Source organism: Stegodyphus dumicola, chromosome X2 (genome assembly GCF_044657685.1).
Source record: "Stegodyphus dumicola isolate Sdum_Otavi_A_Nest chromosome X2, ASM4465768v1".
In the NCBI taxonomy this organism is placed as follows: Eukaryota; Metazoa; Arthropoda; class Arachnida; order Araneae; family Eresidae; genus Stegodyphus; species Stegodyphus dumicola.
Window position 1 is genome coordinate 152,335,127 of NC_140781.1, and position 24,217 is coordinate 152,359,343.

At 31.7% G+C, this 24,217-nt stretch overlaps 1 pseudogene across 12 annotated transcripts in view; it reads left to right on the forward strand.

The window, feature by feature from the left end:
• The window catches only part of LOC118194988 (toll-like receptor Tollo pseudogene), a 549,242-nt pseudogene that overhangs the window by 512,400 nt on the left and 12,625 nt on the right, over positions 1–24,217 (forward strand). For 11 of the 12 annotated variants that reach the window (XR_015039121.1, XR_015039127.1, XR_015039126.1 and 8 more), the window contains one exon: positions 13,768–20,953. The product of XR_015039121.1 is annotated as a toll-like receptor Tollo pseudogene, transcript variant X4 (transcript). Of the gene's footprint in view, positions 1–13,767; positions 20,954–24,217 lie in introns of those variants that run through there. The other variant, XR_015039118.1, reaches the window with a different exon arrangement.

The window sequence follows — 24,217 nt, forward strand, 5'->3', positions numbered from 1 at the left end:
TTTTAATAGGATACATATCAAACAATGCAGTTTAGATTTTGAAAATGTAAATATTTCATCCATACAACGAGTTTGTGAAATGTATATTTATAACCTAGGAAAATTCTGTACAGAGCGCGATTAAGATGATTTTCTCGTAAGTGCACAAAGAAAGTGCAGACACAAGTCTTGCCAAATATTAATGCTTCCAAATCAATCATGATATAAAAATACTTTTTATTACTAGAAAGAATATTAATAACTGGAAGTAATTATATGACATAGTATGAATGACTTCTTTATTATATTCTATAATATTCTACGGGACATAATGTTAAATTCTGAGGAATTCTTAAATTCTGTTTTCCTGAAGACAGCCAAGCGACTTGTCGTCGGTTCTTATTCCTTCAGTAAAGTAACATCAATTCAAGAAAAGACAGGACAAAACCGTTTCTTAGATCTTCAGTTTAACAATTTAGACAGCTCTTGTAATAACAGAAGACTCCTCTGCTTGTGGGTTTAACTGAACACAAACGTTAAAGTAAAACTTAAGTATTTTATAATGTGACAAGACAAACTGATCTTATAAGTTTTGGTTCAGGACCTCGAGTCACGCGAGGAAATACCGCTAAAGTCGATTTAAGAAAATTTAGAAGTTAGGCGAAACTAGAATTGAGACTGTCAGCAGTCTCTGTTCTGAAGTTCTTTTCCTTTAGAAATTCTCTTCTTATATACATTAATTAATTTACCGCCCAGACGGTATAGTGGTTAGGGGAGCCGACTGTGATACCGAAGGGCCTGGGCGCGAATCCTGTAGAAGGCATGAATGTAAATTGTCTGTCTCTTCATAGGAGGTAACGGTGGTCTCTTGTTAGGTGCTTCCATAATAAAATGATCACCACTTCTGGCCTTAGTAGTGGCGAAAGCTTAAAAGTGGCTAGTGCCCGGCAAAAAAAAAAAAAAAAAAAAAAAAATCCTGGTGTAAGTCGACGAAAGTAGGAGTGCTAGTACAGGCAAGATAATAAGATAAACATGAAACCCTACAAGATTACACCCAGTTCAGGTAAATATTTAAGGTGGCTTATTCTGAATTTAAAGGTAAAAACGTATGATAAACCCACAAAGCTGCTGGTCCAAACAACAGTTCGTCTCTGTAATTCTTTAAGCAAAAGCCCACTTAAAATATTTTAAGAGTCCATGGCGAAAAATATGTGTTGAATTTATCGTAGATAGAAGGGGAAAAACTGTATTTTCCGACAGTAAAGAATGGCGAATGATTTTCTTCAGATTATTTTACGACTTATTTATTTGTAGTGACTTAAACTAGTTGATATATTTCAAGTTAATTTAATTGTCTCCTCAAAGTCTTACCAAACAGGAAACTTTGCCAAATCGGAAGAAAAACATTTCATGCTTTTGCCAAAACGATTGCATTTATCGGTTTGGTTTAGTTGATTATGGCAAAGCACAGTAGGGCTCTCTGCCTAAGTGGATGGGTGCCTTCGTGGAGGACTTTCTAAGGGAAACTGTCTCGTATAAACGTTACAAATAGGGAAAACCGCAAAAACGTCCACGTAGCCAATCCGTTCGCCCGGAATCGAACACATGTCGGAAATACCAGTGTTCAGCGATTTTGCCGTTCGGCCGCTGATGAGCCTTGCATTTATCGTGCTGTTGTCATCGGGATATTTTTTAAATAATACTAAATTATATACTTCGCTAACTGAAGATATTTCTGTTTACAAGTTGAACAAAAATAGTAAGTGGTACGTAATTCAGCTGAATTTTCTTGAGATTTTTAATATCTGAGAACTTTTTGCGTTACTGTTTTTAAATTATTCATCAATTAATATTTAATTCCTAGAAATAGTTAATTTCTATTATTACTATTTTCACGAAACGTTTCCTTTAATGGGTATTATTACTACTACTATTCTAAAATTTTAGGCAAAACGATTTCAGTGCATTCTCATTCACAGCGATATACATATAAATAATCTTATAAATACCATGAATTTAATACGATTTTCTAAAAATGAACTAAAAAGCATATAAGTGAATTTTGAAGGTGAATGACGAGAGCCCCTCGTTTTCAAGGAGTAAAAATATTCTGTGTCGCTTTTCTCCTTCAAGTAAAGTAAAGGAAAATGTTTCGATCACCATATGACAGGATGGTGTTTTAATTTAGAAGGAATATCAGTCTCAGTTTCTTTTTTCCTCCGAAATTTAAATTTTCTTTTAAAAAACATATTATCAATTTATTGCTGAACTGGACTGAATACGAGTGAATATGAGACAGCCTCGCGACTAACTTATTTTTGAAAATGTTTTACAAGCAAAAATGAGGATTTGTATATAACAGGGTTTTGACATCACCTTGACATCGTGAGGAAATTCAAAGAGAAAGATCCTTCAGTCGTCTAAATTCCATACCTTGGGATGAAACTATGTGACTGTGTTCTATTTTTTTACTTGCTTTTTTTAAAAGACCGAAATTAAAAGGATAAAGTGCTTTATTTAGGCTGTGTATTTCTTTCAAAAAGATAATTTTAAATGAAAAACATCATTTTATATTTGGATAAACATAAGTTTTTGATATGATATAAACCCACAAAGCTTATGTAGCTTTTCACACTTTAACGTGAAGTCATGCTTAAAAAGTATATCATTTGAAAACAACACCTTCTTCAGAAACACACGTCTTTACACTGAAAAAATTAGTTAAAAAAAGATCAGTTGCGATTTATAAAATTTTCTCTAATTCTGACCCGATTTCCATAAAGTTGTTCATAGAATCATAAATATTCAATATTTCACCAGTCAGAATCAAAACAAATGAACCTCTTGCGATCGAAAGAGACAGACGGTAAGTATTTTGCGGAGAGAATGATTTGCAGTTCACAATGAGTGTTGTTTTTGGCACCATAGATTTTTGTCGGTAATTAAGTAATTTGCTCCTCAAGTAGATTTTTATTTAAAATGCTTTTTAGTTTCATAATCATTACAATCATTAACCATGCTTTTTTAATTCTATAAAGGCAGTTTTTTTTTAAATTTTTAATTAAAGTTTTATGCATTTGTAATAATTATTAGAAATAATGCATTTTTTTAATCGCTTTAATCCCTCCTAGTGATAGCTTATAAACCTTAAAATTATTCTTTAATTAGTTTTGATTGCAAATTATCTACAATCAATTTATCGGTTAGTTACTGATTATAAGCATTTATTTTAAATTCGAGTATTAGGAGGAAAAATAAAATGCATTGAAAAAAATGCTATTATAAAACAGATAACACTTGTTAACGCCAATGGTATATGTTTTGGAATAACATTTCCAAAAACCTTCTGCCAGAATTCAACCATGTTGGCTCTGAAACAGATTGCCTGTCGATTTCCTTTTGTTTTAACTTTTATTTCTTATGTTTTCTGGAAAAGCGTTTGCCAACTGTGAAGCGAGGACATCATATACATGAAATATACCAAACAAAAATACCTTCGAGTAACATCAGCAAAAAATTATAAATTCAAGCACGACTCCGCTGTTAAAAAAGTGCTTTTGGAACTTTAAAAATAAACAGAAGTTTAAAAAAATGCTCAAAAACTGTTTTGTTTCCTAATCCAAGTTGTCTGGCTTCCGGTCCTTTCCCTCTCCGCTATTCTTTTCCTCGCCCTATTTTTTCACGCCGAGAAGCGAGCGGTGGAATGATTGATATTGGCCGAATCGGAGTGAAGTGTCAGCCAGCAGCCCAATAGCTCATGCATGTATTCATGCGCGGCTGCTAACATTTTTCGTGTTAGTGCAGTTCCTTCTTTTTGCTCCTGACAAATGGGTTCGTTGTAAAATAGTGCGAGCGAAGAGCTAAAGTGAAAAAAAAAGTCCAACTGTGTTAGCAGTTGTAAAGGAGAGTGTAAGAATGAAAATCGATTCTTATTCTTTTTATTTTCATTTTCCTCAAGTACTTTAGTCGGAGGAAGTTTCATGTTACATCTTAGTATCTTCATTCATTTTTTCTTGTTACGCATTTGTCCGTAAGTTTGATATTTTTCAAAACTTTCCTTAACTGTTTTAGACTCTTTCTTGAAATCACAAATGTTTTGTTCATTACAGTTTGTAAAACTGTGGCATTAACTCTGCTTATTTACATTAAACTGTGGCATTAACTCTGCTTATTACATTAAAATACGAACATCGATTTCAGTTCACATAAGTCTCCTCTGTTTTTTTTTTTTTTTTCATTTTATTCAGAAAACTATAAGCAACACTTATTTGCTTCTCGATTATTCGCTTTTTTTCTGAAACAAATTTTCAGATATCATATATTTTGAATCCTTTTAGTACTTATTCAATTGATCCGTAAATTTCATTAACGATACTAATCTATATTTATAACTTTATTAATGTTTTAGCATTTAAAACTGCATTTAAGCCCAGAAAAAAAACGAGTAACTTATATTTTTCCTGGCTACAGGCTGACTATTCGTATGAATAAACTACTTCTGTTTTGCTAGAGATGAAAAACCCATTTCGTAAAGCAGAGTACTAGAAACTGAATTAAAAAAAAAAAAAAAAAAAAAAAAAAATTAACGCCGAACAACACGCAAATTACAATTTCTATGGTGTTTCGAGGTTATTTTTTTAAAGGAAATTCTAGTACTTTGCGTTTCCTATATGCATATATTTTCATATAAATATAATAAGTTTTTATAAAAATATTGTTGGTGTCGATATGCTCATAAAATTGTAGTAATATTCCTAATATTATAGGTGCCATTCTCATCAAAGTATTATATGAATTATATTCATTCTTGTACAATTTAAAGTACCTTTCCTGAGTAACTGTATTCCTTACCCCTGGCAGTTTAATAATTATCGGACACAGATTGCTAGTACAAACTCCAGCGTGCAGGCTCGAATTTCGTATAAGGATTTGTTTGTGTGTGTTTCCCCTGTTTGTTTGCGTATATTTTTTTAGAAACTTTCTGAATTTCGTTACTTTTGAATAAAGGAAATTCTTTTCCTTTAACAACAGTATTTTAATTCTTTGTATTTCGTTATTATTATTATTATTTTTTTTCCCTTAACCGGCTCTGATTTAACTCTCGCTGATGACTATAGTTGATGAATAATTATTGACAGTGATATAGTATTTTCTGGAATTCGCCGAAAATGAAATTCTTTATGGCAAATTAATGCCAGAATCTTCTCTGATATCTGTCTGATTGTTCTCACTATGACCATCAGTAATTCTTTCTGCTTTATGTTTAAACCATCAATTGAGTATCCAGTTGTATCAAAGGGTTTTCTTTTCCAGAATTAATTTGTTTTTCTCTCTAATATAGTATGTCGAACCTCTGCAAAAGTTAGTAAGCTCAGAAATAATAATAGGTGAGCTGCACACAGCATAGAAATGATTTTCCTACAAGATTTGAAATTCCTTTCAACGCAATTCTTTTTTAAATAACTCTGTTTCTTTTTTGTTGTTCGCTTTGTTAAATACATATTGTGTCACGTGTGGAATGATTCAAGAAATCTACTGAAAAATAGTCTTGTCATGCCATCCTTGACCTCATAATTTAAAAGGTTAAAATCTTCGAATTCATTCATAAATGTAATTGATTTTGATATTTGGAGGAAATTTCCGAATGCCTTGTTTCGAAGTTAACTGATAAAAATGTATTTATTTTTAAGTTAAGTTGCAAATAGGTATTTCTTAGTGAACTTTCCTTATGTACACGGATAAAAATTTGTAGAATTGTTAATGCACATATTTATATATTAACAGTCTTATGTACTTAAATGATCCCATGATTTCTTCTTTCCATTTCTTGATTTATTATTGTAGCTGGAATGCCTAACGAAACATGACAATTGATAATAATATCTGATTACAAAAGAATACACTCTAATCATCACTGCACTTCAGCGAGAGTAAATAAAGCTAGGATAACATCTTGTCAAATTTGATCTCATTAGGCTTTCCATAGAACAGTGTTTCTTAAACTATGGGTCACGACCCCAAATGGGGTCGCAATTCGAAATTTTGGGGTCACGAAAATTCAGTTTGATAATTGGATTTAAAGAGACTACATTCATTTAATGAGATTACATTTATTGACATTAACAAGATTAGACTTATATAAATGTAAAAGTATACTTCTAAAGATAGATATACTTTTAAAATATTTATATAAGAAGATATTACATTAATTGATATTAATGATATTAATTAATTGTTACATAAAGTGCAAAAGGAATTTGTAAAACTATCTAGCGATTCAAACCTAAAACTTATGTTTTCACAAAAATTTTTGATGAATTCTGGATCGGAGTTAGAACTATATTTCTCATTATTTCCGAGATGGCATTAAGCGTTCTTCTCTCATTCAACACCATATATTTTTATAAAACTACTTTTTTTTTTTTTTTTTTTTTTTTTTGCTTTAACGCTAATTAAAACCAAATGCCGTTCAATGTTAAAATATGTTGAAGATGCTTTATGTCCAGTGTCAAATATCGCACTAACATTTAATTTGTTATACAGCAGAAAGCGAGCACATCTGTCTCATCAGAATTTTCTTTAATTTTTGTTTGCTTAAAATAAGTCCTAAAATTGTTTCTTTTTATACGTATATTGTTTACCAAAGAAGTAAATTACTTACGAGAGGATACTTATTTTTATATCTTTGATTTATATTTAATATCTGGCGTCGCGAAAAAATCTCAGGGATAAAAAGGGGTCTCGAAATTATGATGTCTGATGAGTTATTTTTAATTAAGAACTTTGTATATAGGAGCTTCCAGTTTGCTACTTGCTTTGTTTTTTACCCTTGAAATTTGAGAAATTTACTTTTGTTTCATGAAGTACTATCTTCTTCGTCTCACAGTTAAACATTATTTCTTACGTCACTTCGCATTTAAATAGATGTTAGATATTTAGTCGAGAGAATGAAAATGATTTTGCATCATTGAAATTAATAAGCTTTCAGGTTTTGACTTGACGCTCTTTTTATCAAACTTTGGAATTGCTTCTATCAGCAGTCCAAGCCATGCTAATGAGCGTGGATATTAAATCTTTTGATCTTGTTGCACATTTATTCCAAGCCGATGCTCCAACTTATATGCACACTGTGCCTTTTTCGCAGATTCTAAGTACACATTCGAACTTTACAATGATATTGACTTCGCGAAACGAAGCCGAACACCCTCCTACTGTTTCCGAAAAATTAAATTATGGGGTGGCACGGACGGATTTTCTGACGCCATAAAAATTAAATTATGAATGTCAGGAAATTAATCAATACAGGGCTTTTCTAATATTTCTCGAATTTATATCATGGATTAAAAATTTGGATCTCCTGCTAACGGGAAAAGGGTCAACCGCATCACATTCGATTTCTCTCCTTTACTCTTTTCAATTATGTTTATTTGTAAGAGTATGACTATACCGCTGGTGTTTTAACTTTTGTACTATGGTGCCAATCAAGTGCCATGCATGTTTGACGACAAATTGTATAGCATTGTTTCGTAAATATATCGTGCTTTGTTCCTTTTTCCATGGTTAATGACCTTGACAAAGCGATGGAAACTGCTGATTTAGAAAAGTTATGCAATAGGTTTCATTTATCCTTTTCATGTGTACATGGCATTTAAGTAAATTCTGAAAAGGGTCCTGCATTTCTAAATCTCAAGCAAAGAACTTGGGAATTGCTTTCATCAGCAGTCCAAGCCATGCTAATGAGCGTATTTAACAAACTGTTTAAATGTACCGAATAATTTTTATTTCTACTTTGTATTCATTTTTCGCAAATTCAGACAGTTTTATTGTACAGTACTTTTACAACATTATTTCATTAAATACAAATTAACGTACAAAAGCTCTCCCAGAAGGCGTCCCTCTCCTCCTGTGCTTGACTGATTGGCCATAGTCAAATAAACCAAACCAAAGGTACAAAAAACTAAACTAAAATGCGTAAGAAATCTCATGCTGTTATTATTATTCTTGCATTTATTTGTGTACTATACATTTTAAATGTCATTCAAAAATAATTAATAATGTAAGTATTAAAATGATTTTGACATAAAATTTTGTGTGAAAATTTAAACAACAATTTCTATTTATTTGTCAAAATTTCATGTTATTGGGATTATATTATACGCACATTATACGCAAAATGCAAAAAATAAAAAAACTTGAAGGGAAAAGGTCTTTTAGTTATACCATATTTTAATTAAATGTATACCGTTTTTCTGGCCCTGCAGCGGTCGAGCGGATAAAAGCGCTGAACACTGATAGTTCGACGAAGTCGAAATCTTGGCCGGCGGGGTGGGTGCATGGGCGTTTCCGTGGTTCTTTCAATGTGTAATGTTTCAATCTTACTGTGCTTTGTCGTAATCAAATAATCCAATCCAGTCTTACATATTTCTAGAATGACAGTGTGAATAGTTTAAAATATTTATTTAAGCTAGACTGAAATCTGTTTTTTAAATCTCTTTCAACAAAAACTCATTTGGAAGCTTTCATTTCCATCATTAGATCATAATATTTGTTAATGAAATATGTATAATATATAATTGCATCAACATACGTATGCTAACACTAAATAACAATGTTAACTAAAACTAACATTGTTATCACTAAATATATTATAAACCACGTTAATTTAACATTGTAGGTTTAACTAACTTAATATGTTAGTTTTAACATTTATTTTATGAACTGACTGTAAAGTAATAACTTGGAAACTGCCGCTATTCCGAGTGAATAGCAAAAATTAAGAAACAAATAATCAGTATTTTGATAAGAAATGGGAATGAAAAGTGTTGCACGTTGAAATAGAAACTCTCACCTCTGGTAACTAACATAATTCATTCTTCTTTCCCACGTGAACAATTCACAAGGCGGGAGGAATGAATGATTCTTTCCTGGCATAATGCATCTCCCAAGACGAACTTACAATAACGAGATTCAGCCGATTGAAAAATAAAATGATTTCAAGTAGGAAAATAATGGTTTTTTAATCTATAATTTAGACGCTGACTAAATTGGTCCTATGCGTAGCATAAAATTTCCTGCCAATAGGAACCTGTTCCATGAAACTCGGCAGCGTGTAATCTCCGATTGAAACAGACAAAAGAATTGACGGATATTTCTTCTTTACCAACAAGTCTATTGAACTAATGGTCAAGATTGACCTTCTTATATTGGAACATGGTTGAGGTTAAATAAGAGCTAAAACAAAATCAAAAAAAAAAAAAAAAATACGTTGAGATCATAGCATGACAAAAAAAGGGGGGAGGGGGAGTTTCTTTTTTGAAAGCCTTCTATAAAAATATTGCAGTAAATTCGGTAGTGAGTCGAATAAAGTAAATAGTTATTAGAAATATTTCATTCCTGAAAAGGAAGCAAGTGGAGGAAATTTCGGAATTCTTGTCTTAATGTTCGATAATCCTTAGTATTTTTCATGTCATTGGCACTATTAACACGATAACTTGATTTTTTTAATATATAGTCAAAATATTAGGAACTTTTGTCTCAAGGTAAACCATGTTGCACATTCGTGATTTTGGCGTCGTGTGTCGGCGATGGTATTTCATGCAGTTTATGTTATATTTAGGTATTTAATCCAATGTTATTTTACTACCTACATTACGTCAGATTTACATTCTTCTCTGCTATAGGTGTGACATATATATACATTGGCGACTCTAATAATGGCTAATGTATTGACAACAGAAATGTCAAATATATTATTTTAACATATCCGCAATGAGGAATCTTTGATTGTGGAAGTGTGTAGTTATTGTTTTCAAGTACGTTGGATACATTATACTAATATATGTATCCAGCTTATTTATGATACGAAGTACATATATTTAGTTTGCCATATCATTATGTGTACAATAGTTGATGCACATGCGCTGTAAAATTACTTGAATAGTAAACGAAACTCGTGCGACGAACATTTTATATGGCGATTTTTTATTAATCGATATCTATAACGATAAGGAATGATGTGATACCTAGTCCCTTTAAAAAGTTGGAAAAAATACGAACTAAACGGAAACGCTAATCACTATTCCCCGCAGACTCGTCCCACTTTTAGATTCCATTTATTATCTGTCGGTCGTAATTCTATAAATGGGAAGAGTTGCAGAGCAGGAAAAAATTTCATCCCAATGAGACTCATAGTTTGAGGTAAAATTAAATGGTTTTCCGTTCCTTGAAATTAAATTCAAAAAAGCTAGAAGAATAATTTTCGAATGAAACCTGACCGTATCCCCTGTAGAAATACTACTTGTGTAAACATTATTTCAATTCCTGAGTCATTTTTTAAAGCATTTATTTGAATTTGTGTATGGTATTTTTTCCCTCACTACATTCATCCACTTTCGACGGAAAGAATGTTAATTTTTTTCAGAATCTCACATTTAAGTGCGGTTATCACATCTTAAATTCATATCAAACAGTTTATGATGAGGAATGCGAAGAGAAAATCCTTTCGAATTTTTATTAGTATTCATATAGTATAATATTTGATATTTTAATAAGAGTTTTATTTAATTTTAAAAGTGATTCATCAACGGGGAGTGATTAACATTCTGCAAATGTAGAACTGGTTGTAAAGGCGTTTTCATTGTTTTCCTTTTATATGTGGTAAATATTCACTAGTGTCGGTTTCATTTAGAAACTGCTTCTCAAATATACTATTTCTTATTAGGAAAACGTGTACGAAGTTCATATATAGAACACTACGTTACTCACCTTCTAAATTGGGTAATCCTGTATCTGCCATAATTAATTAAATACATGAATGCACTCTTTTATCTACTGAGTTAGAAATATTTTTAAAATATTAATTTAAAAAATGCATTAGCAAAATGAAATATCTAGATTAGAGATAATCTAATATTTAAAAAAAAATGTCTGATAGATCTCTCAGATTTATTACTTCCAAAGAAGCATTTTTTTAACGTTTTGTGTGTTACCTTTATTTATTAAAGATCCTGTTCTTCGCACTTAGACCATAAAATTCAATTCAAAAGCAATATCGCTGAGTAATTTAAAAAGAACATATCTTTAGAACTTCCGATACACAATATCGCGCACTGGAGATATTCCCCTCCCGTACTGTGTTGCCATTGCTCGCTTTGAAATTTTTGAGTTTCTTAATTAAAAACTCATAAATGCTTTACAAACTATGAAATAGATAACAAAACAAATTCCAAATTTTGTCTTCCAGATGCCCATATTCCGGTGGAGACGTACGTCATTCAAAATTTGATGGCTCTAGGTACCGTTGTTTTATCACAGTGTGAGAAATATACATACATTTATGCAGATTCTTCATTATTTAATTTCTTTAAAAAGGGGCGATAATATTTGGTGGTAACAATTTTAAAAGTGATTCAGACTTTTAAAGTTTCCGACGATAATGCCAAGACGAAATTAACAGCCCTTTTGGGCTTACGGTGAATGTTAAGCACGGTCAACGGTGAATATTAAGCACTCTCCGTTGATGAATCAATTTTAAGTCTTATTAGCGCCCTTGGGCTAAAAATGAAGATTAAAAAAAAAAAAAAAAAAAAAAAAAAAAAGGAAAAAGGAAATTGCATCATGTTTTAAAAAGAGAACATTTACTGTCTTCAGCCCAGAACACATATTTCACTTGTGAAATTTGTACACAACATGCTTTATGAAATTTATAGATAGGATGCTTTATTTTTCTATTATCTTCAAATACTTTCTGTATCGTAAGATCATTATATTTATATCCTCCAAAGAGAAATAAAGTTCTGTTTAAAATCTTTTTTTTTGGGGGGGGAGGGTATCTTTACAGTTGATAGCATTAATTGAAACATAAACCACTTTTGCCCACCAGCGATAAAAATCGCAGAAACTGATAATTCCGACCTGGGTTCGACTCCAGACGAACAGGTTGGCTTGCATGGGCGTTTTCGTCGTTTTCCCTATGTGTAACGTTTACACGAGCTAATTTCCTTTAGCAAATCCTCCAAGAAGGCATTCCTTATCTTAGGTTAGTATGCTTTACCATAATTAACTAAAACAAACCTAAACAGACCTTTTGTTGCATAGAAATCGACTGAACTGTAGAGCGGATAAATCATATTCAGAAAAGCGAAAATTTTTTAAAACACAAATTAAAGTAGAAACAATAACAAATTGAAATTATTTGTATTAAATAATTATGCATTAAATAATACTAACAATAACTTAATGAAGCATCCTTAAAATTTTTATTCTATAACAAATATAGAGAGACATTTGTATGCAGTTTTTATCTAAAGATAAGAAGAAACTCTGTCTTTAAATAGAAAAAATATAAATAATTTATATGCAGAGTTATTAATTTATATGCATGATAATGATTTGTCTATATATTTACAGCAGGTGTTTTGTAATATTGATGGAATTATTTTGTTTACAATATACAATTTGATGAATAAGAAATTTTTACATGATGTTTCATAACATTTTTAATGAATACTTTTTATTGATTAAATTTTGCTGCTGAAAGTAGAAAAAATTATTTTATCTTAATTAAAATATATAAAATATTAATGAAGTATTTTTAATACGCAAAAGTTAAATTGTTAACATTTATTTACTCTCATATATTTTCCAATGGTTATATTCCGTCTAAGTTTTAATTTCCGAATTATTAGTTTTTTAGAGGTTTGCATCTCCAAAAATTAGTTAAATCTTGTTTTATATCTCTGAAATATGTAGTGATAAATTCTTTGATACCGAGGCTAAATACAGTTGTGTCTTACCGTGCTGTGCTCAGTTGTATTAGTTATAGGTATTAAAAGTATGTAAATATATAAATAAACGAAGTAAATATAATGTGAAATTTTCTAATATATGTTATATACATTAGGAAGTATATGTGTGTATTTGCTTTGAAATGAGGAATGAAATTTAGCCTTAATATTCAGTCGCATATTCCAAACTTAAAAGCAGACTCAGTGTTCTCATAATCACAATACTATCACGATTTACATTCCCATATATTACTTCTTCATACATTGCACATCTTGAATGTTTAGGAGTTTATATAAAATTTTTAAGACATTGCTTAAAACTTAAAATCTCGTTGAAAAATTTTTTATTACAATTTAGTAATCAATTGCTTTAAATAATAATCATTTTTAATTTTTTCCTTTATGAAAAGGCAGGAAAGACTTCTAGTAATCTCATTCAAAATTGAATTTTAATTACCTTTCAAAGTAATAAAAAATGACTTAATAAAAATAAGTGATGGTGTGATTTTAATATATATATATATATATAAACTGTAATCAGATAATCACAAAATCATTCAGTAATCTGTAATGAAGTCTAACTGGTTTACTTTCAAAGTTCGTCATGTTCATTCCTCATAGCGTATAGTATTACGTGTAAAATGATTTCCTTTTGCCTCTTATTCTTTGACAAATTTTCATCTTTGAAAATCCAAATTCGTACAATTTTTGTCAATTGTACTTATAAATCACGTTTAGTGTCAAACTGTTTCCATACATTTGGTCAATATTAAAAGAGTGCTTTCACAATAGCGTCTTTGCTACTATTTTTATGGCTTTTCCTGTGATAAGATTACAAGATGTTACGATTGTAAATACTGTGTAAGATTCCGAAAAGGTGGTAGCTGTTTTTAAGCGAGCATAGCACAGGCCAGGTGGTTATAATTAACCGTGAAGATAGGAACGCCGAAATTGCCGCGCTGCTACGAATAACGCTATTCATTCTGTTTTTCTCTTCAAATAGGATTCGATCCGGTGCTGGGGATACTGAAAGCCAAGCAGACGGAAGTAAGCTTTCTTCCAAACTTCAAAAAGAACTGTGAGTGAAGAAGCCGCGACTTCAACCAGAACCCGCATCTCTTCCAACTTGAATGGCTTTTCGCCCCTTGTCTGCTATTGGTTGAAATCCGCAGTGGGCGGAGTAAAATTCCACGTGCTGTCAACCACGACTTGCAGCAGCCACCACAAAACCAGTCAGTCATGCAAACTGATTCGAGTCACAGCGAGCTTTGGCTTTTGCCATCCACTAACCCATGTGTGATGCAAGTGTTCTAGTCCGGCCGTTGCATTCCTCCGGCCTTCATTTAATTCCTGGATACGTGATGGAATATTAGAAAGCGTGACAGTGCCTTTGAAGATTTCAAACCGTGTTCTTCCCATTTTGTTTGACAGCTGAAAGACATGCGTAGAAATCCGATGTCACCGCGAACCATATCGGTTCTTCTTTTCATCTTCTATTCTATGTGCATTAACGCTTTTAGTGAGAACGATAGGGAATATGATTATTGCGTAAATAAAGCAATTCCTGGCAGCTCTGATGAAATCTCTCTGAATTGCATGGTACAGAGTGTGAATGATATATTTCGAAATTTCTCATCTATTCAGCCTGATCAGATTGTGGAATTAAGAATAACATGTGATAGAAATAAGGAAAATAATAATCCTAAATCCTCTTTGCATTTTAATGGTGAAATTGATAACTTAGTGAATAATACTTTCGGATTGTTGAAAAATTTACGAGAACTTGCAATCGAAGACTGCAATATGCAGACTATTCCTCCTATGGCTTTCAATGGTGTTTCTCAACTAACGAATTTGACAGTCAGATCAAGGAATGTCCAGAATGGAGATTATTCTCTTAAGCTTTCAGCAGAAACCTTTTCTCAGTTGCAGTTACTGGAAAGATTAGATCTAAGTGAAAACAACGTAGATGCTTTACCCCAGACACTTTTATGTCCACTTCGACGATTAGTAACTTTGAATTTGACTCTGAATAACTTTTCTGACATATCTAGCGTAGGTCTATCAACAGGAAACCGTGATAATGTGTTGTGTTTAGTGGATGTGCAGCATGTTCGCTTATCACACAATAGAATAAAGGTGCTAATAAACAAGGGCTTCGCAGCTGTCAATCAACTTCGAGAGCTGCGCTTAGATCATAACTCTATTTCAAGAGCAGAAGAATCCGCATTACATGGTTTGGATAAACTTAGAATTCTAGATTTATCTAGCAATCAAATAGTTGCTCTGCCACCCCTTGTACTTAGGCCATGTGAGGAACTAAATGAATTATACCTTCAAAACAATTCTATAAGTGTTTTACCTCCTGGTTTATTTACAGGATTGCAACAACTTCTTGTTCTTGATCTTAGCCATAATGAGATCACTAGCCATTGGCTCGGATCCGATACTTTTGCAGATCTGATACGCCTTGTCACAATGGATCTCAGTTTTAACCGTCTCACTCAAATTGATTCCAGTATATTTCGAAGTCAGTACAGCCTCCAAGTCTTACATTTGGACCACAACGAGATAGAAGTGATATCAGATCATGCTTTTTATTCCCTTTATAAGCTACATACGTTGTTGCTGAATAATAATAGATTAACGCAAGTCACACCTACCACTTTCAGCGGTTTATATGTCCTTAACATGCTGTCATTAAGTCATAACGATATTAACTATGTCCACCCAGATGCCTTTCGAAACAATAGTGCCATGATGGAGATAAATTTGGCGGGGAACAGACTCTCTTCAGTACCGTCTGCCGTCCAGTCATTGCAGCTTCTTCGTAGTTTGGATTTATCCGATAATCAAATTTCGGATATTCATAATGCCAGTTATCTAGGCCTAGAAAATTTATATAGTTTAGTTCTTAGTGGTAATAAGATAGGGAATTTAACAAAAGGTGTTTTTGAAGATTTACCATCTCTCCGAATTTTGAGTTTGGCCAATAATGAAATTCATTCTGTAGAACAGAGCACTTTTGATGATATATTATATCTTCATGCACTGAGATTAGATTCTAACTTTCTCCCTGATGTGAATGGTTTGTTTAGCAATTTGCACGATTTACTGATGTTAAACATATCAGCAAATCGAATTGAATGGTTCGATTATGCGTTAGTGCCCGCTGGATTGCAGTGGCTTGATTTACACGACAATCAAATAGAATTGCTTGGCAACTATTTTGAAATGGAAGCTATTCTTAAACTGAGGACATTAGATGCTTCATTTAATCATATAACTGAAATAGACTCTTCATCATTGCCAAACGGAATCGAAATAGTTTTTTTAAATGACAACCGCATAAAAGTTATCCATCCTTTTACATTCATGGGTAAACCAAACCTTACACGAATGGATTTGACACGAAATCAGCTAGAAAATTTGGATGTAAATGCTTTTAGGTTAACAGAAGTTCGAAACCGTAAGCCACTCCCTGAATTTTCGATTTCTGAAAATCCTTATCTGTGTGACTGCAATATGGAATGGATACAACGCATTGGTTCGCATGATGAATCCCGACAGTATCCGAGGATGGTAGACATAGAAGATATTGCCTGCCAGTTATCATTTAATCGCCAAAGAACAGCTGTGTCAATCGTGCATGCACATTCCTCTCAGTTCCTCTGTCGTTATAAAAGTCACTGCTTTGCTTTGTGCCACTGCTGCGAGTTTGATGCTTGTGACTGTGAAATGGTGTGTCCTGAGAATTGTACGTGTTTCTACGATCAGAGCTGGAATACTAATATAGTAGACTGTAGTTCTCAGAATCACATTTCTGTGCCCCGTCGCATACCAATGGATGTAACAGAACTATATTTGGATGGAAATGATATTCCATCATTATCAAGCCACACGTTTATTGGCAGGAAAAACATGCGCGTTTTATTCATGAATAATAGCAATGTGCATGTGATAAACAATAGAACATTCAATGGTCTCAAGTCATTACAGACATTGTATTTGCAACATAATCTCATCGCCATGCTGCACGGCTATGAATTTGAGCGTCTCGTGAACTTACGGCAATTGTACTTGTCATATAATAGAATCACGGTTGTTGGCAACACAACTTTCACACAGTTACGATCACTGGAAGTATTGCATTTAGATCATAATTACATTACAGAATTCCAGGTGTGGAATTTAAACCAAAACTTAAAACTAGTCGATATACAGCTGTCTCATAACCCATGGGCTTGTGAATGCCAGTTTGTTGGAGATTTCACACATTGGCTGCAGTCACGAAGTGATTTAGTACACGATGTGTACAGCGTGCATTGTGTGTACAATGATACAGTCACACTGCCTTTGGTTGAATTCAACATGACGTCATGTACTAATTTCACCGCTTCTTCACCTGGTTATATTCAATCATTCCGAGTAAACGATATTATGCCAGTGTTGATTTTAGTCGGTTTTCTTTTTGTGATTTTGCTTTTAGCAATAATACTTACTTTCGTATATCGAAAGCGGATGAGCGTGTGGTTTTTCTCCAAGTATGGTGTACGTATTTTCAGCTCGGAAGGAAGAGCCTCCAATGATGACGAGAAACTTTTCGATGCCTTCGTGTCCTATAGTAAGAAAGACGAAGCCTTCGTAGGGCAGGTCCTTGCTGCAGAGCTAGAATGTGGGAATCCCCATTTCCGACTGTGCCTTCATTATAGGGACCTTCCTATTGGCGGGTATTTATCTGATGCCATCATTGAGGCCATGGAGAGTTCCCGGAGAACTATTGTCATCCTATCGGAGAACTTCATCCGCAGTGAGTGGTGCCGCTATGAATTCAAATCAGCACATCACGAAGTACTTAGAACTTATAAACACAAACTTATTGTGATCCTTATTGGGCGACTGGCCCAGCGTGATTTAGACCCAGAACTGAGACTGTGGTTGAAGACTAGCACTTTTCTAAGGTGGGGTGACAAAAGGTTTTGGGAAAAGCTACGATATGCTCTTCCTGACATTAGAAAGAGAAAATCGGAGCGATGTCACTCCAGTGATCATTCTGTTGCTGTTCATATATGAAAGTGATGTAAATATGTTATCTATTGTGATCGGAACCGTTATACATGAAATGATTTTCGCAAGCATATTTGAAATGTGCTGTCACAGTAGTTCAAGCAGTGAAAGCTGTAAAATTTTCATACTACGCGTAAGTCAAAGCTTTTTGTTCCAATGTTTCCTTTCACATGTTTGCAGCGGATTTGTTGAATTACTACACATTCAATTTTGCTGGCTGCGTAGGTATGTATAATGATGCTTATTAGTTAGTTATGCTTTTGCTGAATAAACTACAAGTTATTTTTGTGACGAAAATATATGTGATATTATTGACTTTTCCTTAGAAAATGTGATTTTAATTTCTACTAGGGCAATGGTATTGTTTTGATTTCACTATTATTTGTATGCGATGTGTTATTTTTCTTAATCACAAGTAAAATAATCTCAAAATTAATCAATAGATATGTGCAACTTTCTAAGAAAGATTGAGGTCTTAGTAATCAGATGCACCAAAAATGTAGAATTAGCATCATTATTCAGTGATTTCATTCCCTGTTTCACATAACTTTATTTGTCATATCTAAAACAATTGTTAAGTAATTCCATATCTGATACTGAATCCATGCCATTTACCTCATCACAATATTTGTCAATGACTTTTGCCACGAGATTTCCCTTGATGTATGTTGAAGTATTAGGATCATATCCTAAATCATTTGTAAATAATTAAATATTGTTTCAAAGATTTTTCACATTGAAATGTTTTTCAACACTGAAAATGTAATAGAAGTGAATGTTTTATATGGTTAAGCTTACTGCATTTCTCTGAATAGTTTTGATTGCAAGATAGTTTGTAGTGAAAAATTCTGTCAATTTTTGGAATTTTGTGATAGAAGAGGTTGAGAAATATTTTAGATTTATTAAGTGCAATCTTTATCATGAGCTGGCTTTTAAGGCATCATTTTAATTTTTACTCCAATTCTGCCACGTTTCATATTGCGCGAGTATAACATTTTAAAAGATTCCTCCATGAATAACAGTGAGTTTTTTTAATGCACCTTTAATCGTTGGAATGCATAGCACGAAAGTTAATACTTCAAAAGAAGCATAATCTTTCTGCGTTAGTTTTAGATTTTAACAGAATGTGCATTAAGAGAAAAATCCTGAGCAATAAAATACTTTTATATTCTTTTGATTTATCTGACGTTTCAGATATTTATTCATTATTCACTGTAGATATTTATTGTTATTCTAGTATTAATTCTAATTAATTATAATTAAAATATAATTTTCTGTTTAATTTCAAGGAAGACACTAATCACGTAGGAATATATTTGCATTTTCCTTTACATTGTTATAATTAAGTATGAGTTTCGAGATATCGTTCCAGGATTAAAATTTTACCAGGAGAGCACAAATCATCCATTTTTCATGTTTACGATTTTATGTTGCATGCTTGAAATCTAAATTGGTAAAAACGAATTTGTAATTGTTATTAAAATAATTCTATATTCAGTTCTAATACTTGTACATATATATATATATATATAAATTTATTAACAAGTTTTGAAAATTGTTTAAATAACTCAAAATTTAGTTAATTTTTGTTCAAATTTGAATGTTTTTCTGTTATGACAATAGAGTTTACTTAATATTTTATGTCTAGTCTAACTAATATAAAACTTCCTTGTATGCAAAAAATTTTTAAATCATATTTTCATCTTTACGCTACATTTTTATGCATTAACCAATTATGGATCAGTTTTTCCGTGACGTAGATAATTTTTTTATCTGGATATTGTTGTTAAATTAATAAACTTTAAAATAAAACAGAAATACTATAAAACAAAAACACGAATTTTGTAAAAGGTAACAGACTCAGAAAGAAAAGTTAATTTTAACTTAATATTAATTTTGATAAGTAATTATTCACGAGTGATAATTAAAATTTAGTTATTAATGGAAACTTTACCCTCATTTAGGTACATATGCATTTAAGAATATTTAATTATATAATTTCATATAAAATAAAAATGAAATATTTTTGAATACTGCTTCATAAAAATATATAGCTCCATATATTTTTGTAGAAAATCGTCAGTATCTTTTCATAGACACTGACTATTATTATTATGTATTATTTATTTCCAGTAGATATGAGAAACTTTCAAAAATATTATTTTTCATTTGTAAAACGCCTTTAAGAAAGAAAGATTTCAACTTATGGTATTTAATTCAAAAATAAAGAAAGCATTCCACTCTTTAAAATGTTTGCCACTGTCTCTTCAATTTCTTTAATTAGAAAACAAAGAGTAATAAAGGTAGCAAATAAGTAGTGATTAAATGATTCGTTATTTAGTTAGTGATCTCGAAAGTTTTAAGGCTTTCAAATGGCAAACTATGTTTTAATGATTATCCAGTGAGGATAGTAAAAACCGAAAGTGTTTAAGCATTTCGAGAGGAATTTGTTGAGATATATGTAAACAACTCGTGATATTTGACTCATTTGTTGTGTTGTCTATTCATTCAGTTTGTTACTGAATGGATATGAAGCAAGTAATATTTTTATAACATCTTGCAGAAATCTGTCCCTTTTTATTAGTATAAAAAGGTGCATGCATTCCAAAAATTTGTTATATTAGATGAAGATGAGATATGATGGAGTATTATGCTCGTCTTAATTTTATTCGTAACTGGACGTAGATTAGCGAGTTATATACGAAAGAATGAATTATAAAGCCTTTGTCTTTCAAATAAGTTTATACTTAATCTTGCGCCTACTCTTAAATCTAACTCAAATTTTTATTTCACTATTTGAAGTTTATGTAAACAAAATATGATGCCTGAGAAGCACGAACATTTGTTTTCCTTACTAAAGATTTCTCAACCATTTCCATCATAGTTCTGCTGCACGCCACTCTGCAGCATAGCAGTTTAAATTTTTTCGTAGACTAGTTTTCACCAGTGTACAGCAAAATATTCTATTTAGCATACACATTGTTCGAAAAATACACAAAACAGTATTGTGAAACGTTGAAATGGTCTGTATTTTTTTAAGTAGTTTGAATTTCACCAGTCCATGACGATTCTGATGATATGTAAGTAGTTATTTATTTATTAAAATTTCGAAACACTTAAAATGAATGTCTTGTATCTTTGTTGTCTTGTCATTTGTTGTAATGAAAATATGTCTACTTGCCCGTCATTGAAATAAAAATGATCTTAACACATATTAAACCTGGAGAGTAAACTATCTGTGTTGAAAATGTAACATCAAGGGCTCGATAATAATTATTCTGTTTAAAACCATTCTTTTTTGAGTTACTTGGACTATTTTACTTAATTGGTACAGAATGCTAGAGAATTTTTCACTGCAAATCACAGAGTTGATTTTGTTATGACTATGTTCAATCATTAGGTCAACAGATCATTAAAAGTTCTGTATTTGACATTTAGCTTACATACATATGTAAAGAAAAATAGATTTCAACACACTGGTTTCAACAAAGCGAGAAATAGTGTGTACATAATCTGTGCAAACTGAGGTAGAATGTATTGATATGACACAGAAATGTGAAAAAAGTTTATGTAATATGTTACACAAGTGATGTCAAAAGAGTAAGAAAGGTAATGTATTATATTGCACACACACAGAAAAATAGCAGTTAAAGGAAAGCCCAGGTAATAAAATCCCAGAACATAACATTGCAAGTGGGGAATAATGAGATACTCAAGCTAAGCTTTAATGGGTTCGCTCATAGAGAAAGGTATCACATATTCATACGTAAGAAGGAAAATTTAAACAAGCAAAAATACATCCGGAAAATAAGTAAAAGCTTTCTTTCTTCGAATAAGTTAAATGCTATGATGATATAAGGAATATCTAATACTCAAGCTCTCTCTATATAGGCAAACTGCATGGATTTCGAACGTTACAACTACATGAAATATTCTAGAAAGATGAGTACCGTTTTCAGGTGATCAACCCCTTACCTCAATATTAAAATCTCTTCTGAACTTCAGCGACCATTTAATATTCTACAAAGCTATGAGTATTCATATTCTAAATAAAATATATCTCTTCTATTAAACATTTTGCTTATGATAGCAGGAATGTAATTTAAATTGCAAATTAAGGTGACAGCATTTTCCTCCTTTATATGTGTAACACCCTGTTTTATTTATGAAGTATGGTTTCAACGTCTCGTCTAAAATTTAACTAAAAGTCCCCAGAGTTAAAGGATCTTTCTTGATTTTTCAGTTAACTAACGCATCAATAAACTATTTAATACATTTAATTTATTGTAAAACTATACTAATTTTAGTTAAAGCCTTTAGTCAAAAGATCACTGTTATTTTTAATCTAAAACTTTATTTTTCAATTACAGGAGAAAATGGAAACACAAACACAGCATTAAAGTCATTTTTACTCTTCAGTTTAAATAAATATATTTTACATCTTATATAGAATAATTATTACGTGCATATTCTGAACAAATACCCAAAATTAGTAACCATCATCGGAGGATATCTCAGGCACGTAAAAAATGCAGCCTAATAACACTGGCACCGAAGTTTTAGAACGAACTTGAAACACTAATATGACGTCAGTATTCGAAAAACTGTTGAAGTGCAACAGTGGAAATACGCGTAAACTATTACCTTCTGAAGAAGTCAATATTTTAGTCCAGGTCCAAAGGTGAGTAAAGTCAATTGTTCGAGCCAACATTCAGGACATTTCTGCTTCTAATTATGCAAGGTACTGCTTTAAACAAGTTCTGGAAGCATTTCCATTTCCAAAGTAAGTGAACACAGAAGAACATTTTTAGCAGCACGTAAGATTTATAGTTAAAAGTATCCGTTCCCATGATTTGCGCAAATAAAGAATATTTATTTAATGCTCTCTATCCAATGGAATTAACAGGTAAAAGGGCTATATACTCTGCAATTTTAGTTAATAGGTCAAGATACTGCATACTATTTTTATCCAAATACATATTTTAGCAATATGATGAAAAACTACAAACCTCAGTAGTTTTATAGTATTGAGAGAAATGGGCTGTTATGATTTGCCAAGCAGTTCGGTTCAGTTATGATACGAAAAGCAAATAAAATTATCCGTTCCTAGTTAAGAGAATTCTCTAGTCAAAAATGTTCACCAAAAGTATAATATGAAACATGTGAAGCTGAAAGATTATATCAGTGAAAGAGTCAATAAATGTATTTCGCTCGTAGATTTCAATACGGAACTGCAAAAAATAACAGTTATTATAGATGAAAGTAATATTTGTCACTATAGTAAAGAGATGTAATCGTGAAAATAATTTTTGTGCAAGGCCATCAAAAGGAAAAAAAAATACTCATATGGTATTAAAGCTAGTGTCTATAAATAGTGAAATTTTTTTTTTAAAGTTTGCTTTCGTAAGTAACATCATAAAACCGATATCTCTTTTTTCTGTTGTTTGTCAAGTTTTATTTTTAATCCTTACTTACATAATATATACAGTATGTTTGGAAACGGAGTTATTGCCTTTACAACTCTTAAATGCTAGTTCTAGACACGTGATTTGAAATGTAAATTTCTCAAATTAAGGTAGATAATTTTATGGAAACAATTTCAAGTAGTTATGTTATTTATTTTGTGGGAATAATTTGAACAAGTTAGGAGTATTCTGTGGCTTTCCAAATTAGGCCTTTTTACATGAGCCAAGTGTTTAGTTAGCAAAATGTTTATTTTAGTTTAATAAGTTAAATGCAAAATACTTCATACATTTGCCTGAAAATTTCACGAAGAACAAAGAGTTACTGAAAACTCCTACTCTCATAAAAAAAAACATGAAAACGCGTCTTTACAAATATTAAACTCCTTTAAATGTAGAATTTTTATTACTGTCTTAAAACTAATATGCGTGTGATTTATCTGCTATTATCACATTCTGTAATTAAATACATGTCTTCATAATTAAACAATACTTATTTTGACTTTTAGTCCTATACATATCATCCTAGCAGATCTTTCAAGTGGAATTATATATCCTAGCAGGTATAACTGAAAAGGACAACAAGAATATTTATTTAATATCTAGATCTTACAGGACTTTTAAGAACAACGAAAAAATGGCTTCGTCAGTGCTGCAGTGATAAGAGTCGGCTTCATCTTCGAATAATTTTAAACTTTGTCCAATTTCCTCAAAATCTCGTAAAGTTAAGGGTTTCTCTTTCATTTCATACTAAAATAAAAAAAAAAAAGCTCGCATGAGACTGCTGGGATAAAAGATTCCACTTATAAGTGTAGGATATATTTTCCTGCAAACATATATGAATATCAGACAACAGCATAAGTGAGTAATTACATAATATAACAATATGCTTGACTTACTTTCGTAAAAAGTACCAACTGTTAA